Genomic DNA, 5746 nt, shown 5'->3' with positions numbered 1-5746 from the left:
CCCGCCCCCGGCCTCCTCGCAGCTGCGGCCCAAGTCTCCCCACTTGTCCCCGCAGGGCTCGCTTGCGGTTTGTCCCGCTCTCCGGTCCCCCAAGTCCTCCTTCCCTTCCACGGCTCTGGTTGCCCTATCCCTGCGTCTCTCCTTAGTGTCCATAGCCTCTTCCCCCGTTTCCAGTCCCCCATGACCTCGCCCCTTTGGCTCACCCCCAGCCTCCGGTCTACCCCAGCACCTCTGGGTCCAAGCGTCCTGGGATCCTCACTTCGCGCTCTACTAAGTTCTGAGCCTGGCCAGGGCGCCAACCTGCTAACCAGGGCCTCCTCGGGGCACTGTGTCACCCGGCGCCGTTGGCTAGCTGTGCGACTTTGGGAAGACTACTTCTTTTATCCAAACCAGTTTTCTTAGCTGTAAAAGCTTGATGCCCATGTAGTTGTGATGTTTCAAATAAAGAACGTATTGAAGCCAGATTTAAAATTAGGTAGTCAGTGTAGTTAGGTAAATCGGGTCTAATATGGAGTGAAATCTAAAATGGAGGCCATGAGAATGAATTCCCGGAAAAGTTGAGAAACTCTTGAAATGTTAATGAAGTCCAGGAAACAGCCCCCAACAGATTTAAAGACAGCCCATCCCAAAGAAATGTTAATGAACAGCCCCAGCAGATTTGAAGATAGCCCATCCCAAAGAAGTGTTAATGAACAGAACACTTGAAGTGGCTGCCTCAGAAGTCCTTCCTGCCCAGATTACTTCTTTGGCCCACCGGTGTCCCAACCCTTCGGACCTACATGCCATCACCAAAAACTATAAAAAGGGGAACACAGTTGCCCTTCAACGGATTCCACCTCTTGGGTCCCCTTCTTCCTCCGGGAGAAGTCATTTCTGCTGTCCTTTAATAAACTTCTAATTTTCCACTCTGACCTTGCCTCGGTGTGCTTCTCTGGTGTTATTCTTCAACATTGGGGAAGCAAGGACTCCGGTCATCTATCACGTGTGTGTACCACATAGGGGCTGTATAGCCTGCTCCCTTTACCCTGCCCTGTTCCCTCGCCCACACCCTCGTTCTTTCTGGGTTCTGACTGATGCCTTTCACCCCTCAACTGTCTCATCATTCACTGGGGTGGATGAGAGATCAAATGAGATTCAACATAGAAACCCATTTAGGTTTAGTTGGGGAGACTGAGGTCGTCTGGAACAAAAACAGGGAGGCCCGCATGGTAAAGAACATTGGTTGGGAGTGGTGAAAAACCCAAATCCAGTCTTGGTTCTGCTGTTGCCGAACTCTGTGCAGCTAGATAAATTGCTTCCCTAGTTTTAGAAACAGGCAGCCCCCTTCTTTTCATTTCTGCATACAGTTATGGATTACACGAATCAAGAACAATGACTTGAACAATGGTTCACTGATATCACTGGATCATCAAGCTTGATTTGGGTCATTGACAAACTGCTCTGTGTCAAGAGGAGAATTCAGACATTACTGGAATGTGGGGAGCCTGAAAATTAAGCTCAGAGCGGCTCAGGGAGTCCTTTCTGGGTGAAGCCACAGGAAACAGCAGCAGGAATTCAAGGGAGTTTCTAGGTGAAATCAAAACCACCCAGGGTTGTGTTGTTTTCGTTTTTGTGGTACTGGGAATTGAACTCAGGGGCATTCTACCACTAGCTACATCCCCAGACCTTTTTATTCTGTTTTGAGACATGGTCTTCTTGCTAAGTTGCCCAGACTGGCCTTTTTTTTTTTAAGAAAGAACTTTTAATATTTATTTTTTAGTTTTCGCCGGACACAACATCTTTGTTAGTATGTGGTGCTGAGGATCGAACCCGGGCTGCACGCATGCCAGGCGAGCGCGCTACTGCTTGAGCCACATCCCCAGCCCCCAGACTGGCCTTGAACTTGCAATCCTCCTGGCTTAGCCTCCCTAGAGCTGGGATTTAGGTGTGCATTGTTGCACCCAGCTCCTTCCTGGGTTTTAAGTAAAGAAATGTTATGATGGCAAGGAAGGACAGCAGGTGGGAGCAGTGTGGAGATCCTGAGGAAGCTAGGCATCACAGCTTGGGTCGGGGAACAGGGAGGTAGGCAAAGAGGAATGGAGGCTGATGCTTGTATGCCAATATTCTCTTAAACTCCTATGAGCAGCCTTTGCTCCCCTAACTACTGAAACTGCTCTGTTAAGGCCATGAATGACCTCCCCATTGCTGACTCATGGTCAAGGCTCTTGCTTTGCCTTCCAGCAGCTTCTCCACACACTATACTTTCATCACCTGGCCTCCAGGACATCATATGGTCTTGATCTTCTTGCTGATCTCTTTTGTTGGTTCTCCTGTGTCTTTCTGATTTCTTGATATTTAAGTCCTTGGCCATCTCTGCTCCACTCTCTCCCCGCCCCCCTTTCTTTTGGGGTGTTGGCATTTGAACCCTGGGACTTAAGTATTCTAGGTAAGCTCTAATCTGGTATCACTGAATTATTGAGATTGATTTGGGTCATTGACAAACTGCTCTGTGTCAAGAGGAGAATTCAGACATTACTGGAATGTGGGGAGCATGAAAATTGAGCTCTGAGCTACTTCACAGATTTCCACTCCACTCTCTAAGCTCATGCCCTTGATAAACTTATTCAGCCTCATGACTTTATTTTTTTTCATTGAGGCATTTTATCATATGTATGTTTTACATTCCTAGAAAAAGACCCCCAGGACTTTTCCTCCTGTGTCTTTTCGCCTCACTTTCATGGTCCACGATGCCAGCTGAGGTTGTCAATACAATGAAACCAAACTGATGGGGATGGCAGCAGATTATTCTGCCACTTTTCTAGGTCTTTGATGTACATCAAATCTCGGGCTGATCACTCCACGCTTGTTTAACCTTTCTGTGAGGTTGACAACAATTTTTCCAACTCCGTGATCAGCAGGTTTTTCAAATTCACAGAAACTGGACGATGACTTTGGAGCACAGACTAATAAAGACCTGGCATTTGCCTCTCTTTTTGACATCACTGATGCTCTTTTTTAAGTATTTATTCTTAAGCTTTAGGTGGATTCAATATCTTTATTTTACATTTATGTGGTGCTGAGGATTGAACCCGGTGCCTTGTGCATGCTAGGAGGAGCACTCTACCACTGAGCCACAACCCCAGCCCCATTGATGCTCTTGAGAGCACCAGCCAGGACATTCATGCGCACCATTATGGAGGCATGAAAAGATAACCGAAAGAGCAGTCCTGTGACTTTAAATACCACGGAAATCCTGATGATCCCCAAACTTATAGCTCTAGCCTAAACCCTCTCCTTGAACTCCAGACTCCTATATCCAACTTCCTCCTTGACATTTCCAATAGGCGTCTGAAACTTAATGTATCCAAATCTGAATTCCTGACTTCTCTCCCTTAACCACATAAACCACACCTGCATACCCATATGCACACACCCATGTCTTTCTCATCTCTAACCACTTTCCAGTGTTCAGGTCAGCATTCTTGATGTTTTTCTTTCCCCACATCAGGAAATCTGCTGGCTGTACTTCCAGAGTCTATCACAAATACATCACACTCCTCATCATTCCACTGCTACCATCCTGATCCAAGCCACTGTCATCTCCTGCCTGGATTACTACAGTAGGTCTTAGCTTATAAGTGTTATTGTTCTCACATCTGGTATGTAGTAGGCATATAAAAACATCTGCTGGGTCAAATAGGTGTTAGTAATTCTGTTTACTGACGCCTAAAGTCATGTGACCACTGTGTGACAAGGACTGATTAGAATCCAGGTTTATCATCCATGCACACAGCACAGACCCATAATACCAGCTAATTGGAAACTGAGGCAGGAGGATGGAGAGTTTGAGCCCAGTCTGGGCAATTCAGTGAAACTCTGTCTCACCAAAAAAAAAAAAAAAAAATTTAAACAGGGCTGGGTGTAGCTCAGTGGTAGAACACTTGCCTAGCATGTGGAAGACCCTGGGTTTAATCTCCAATACTGTAAAAAATAATAATAATCTAGGTTTTTATGATATCAAAGTCCCTGCTTCTACGATCTGTAATCTACTTTCTGGAGGTAGGTCTTAGGCTCACCTCCAGAGAGTGGAGAATTTCTGTTCCTAGTGCAAATGAGGATTAATTGCCAAGGGGAAATGAAGGCAGACAGGACCCTTACCCCCAGGATCAAGTCTCTGTTTTTCTGCAGGACACAAACTCCTTCCCAATCTAGCCCATCTTGCCCTTGATCCAATGACAAATGTCCTATCTTATTATTTATTGTGGTTCTGGGGATTGAACCCAGGGGGAGCTCTACCACTGAGCTACCCCAGCCTCTGCGCCGCTCCCGAGGGCACAAGACTTCCACCTGTCTACTGGGGCACAGGCTGTTCCTTCTGTCTGTATTCTTCCTCCAGCTTCTTTGCTGTCTTCTAATCAGCATCATGATTCAGACGCCATTGATGTCATTGATGGTTTAGTGCTCTTCCCAGAGGTCCCTGTGCTTCCCTGAACCCTTAGAAGATTGAAAGTTTTTCCCATTTTTAATTGGTGCTTTATAATTATATATGGGTTCATTGTTACACATTCATACATTCATATATAACAACATGGGTCGATATCATTCCCCAGTGTCTCCCTTATTTCTTCCCTCTTCCCTCCCCTTGTCCCTTTCCTCTGCTCTACTGATCTCCCTTCTGTTTTTATGAGACACACACCACCAACAACCAGACCTCACCCTCCTCACCTCTCCTCTCCTCTTTTGTTTCTGTCTCTCTTTTATCTCTAGCTTCCATATATAAGAAAACATACAACCCTTAGACTTTCTGAGTTTGCTTTATTTTCTTTAATATTATGCTCTCAAGTTCCATTCATTTCCCTGCAAATTACATAATCTTATTCTTCTCTATGGCTGAATAAAACTCCATTGTGTGTATATATACACCACATTTTCTTTATCCATTCATCCATTGATGGACACCTGGGCTGGTTCCAAATTTTGGCTATTGTGAATTGTGCTGCTATAAACATACGAGTGCACGTGTTGCTGTAGTATGCTGACTTCAATTCTTCAGGATAAATACCATCCAGAAGTGGTGTCACTGGGTCAAATGGTGGTTCCATTCCTAATCTTGAGGAACTTCCATTTTGATTTCCACAGTGGTTTGTACTAATTCACAATCACACCAAGAGTATAAAAGGGTTCCTTTTCTCTCATGTTCTCACCAGCATTTACTATTGTTTGTATTCTTGATAGCTGCCATTCTAACCAACATGAGATGAAATCTCAGGGGAGTTTTGATTGGCATTTCCTTAATTGCTAAAGATGTTGAACATTTTTTCCTATATTTGTTGGCCACTAGTATTTCTTTCCAGAAGGTTTGTTTATTTCATTTGCCCATTTGTTGATTATGTTATTTGGTTTTTTGGTGATATGTTTTTCAGTTCTTCATATATTCTGAATATTAATTGACTGTGAAAGGAGTAGCTACCAAAGATTTTTTTTCCATTATCTAAGTTCTCTCTTCATGTTTTTAATTGTTTCCTTTGCCATGCAGAAGCCCTAAAAAAAAAAAAAATTTTTTTTTTTTTAGTTGGGCCTGGGGTTGTGGCTCAGTGATAGAATGCTCACTTAGCATGCATAAGGCACTGGGTTCAATCCTTAGCACCACATAAATATAAAATAAAGACACTGTGTCCACCTACAACTAAAAAATAAATATTAATATATATATATATATATATATATATATATATATTAATATATATATATATATATATATATATAT

This window comes from Marmota marmota, unplaced genomic scaffold, assembly GCF_001458135.2.
Source record: "Marmota marmota marmota unplaced genomic scaffold, marMar, whole genome shotgun sequence".
Classification (NCBI taxonomy): Eukaryota; Metazoa; Chordata; class Mammalia; order Rodentia; family Sciuridae; genus Marmota; species Marmota marmota.
The sequence above is the reverse complement of the archived record's forward strand: the minus strand, read 5'-3'. Positions refer to the sequence as shown.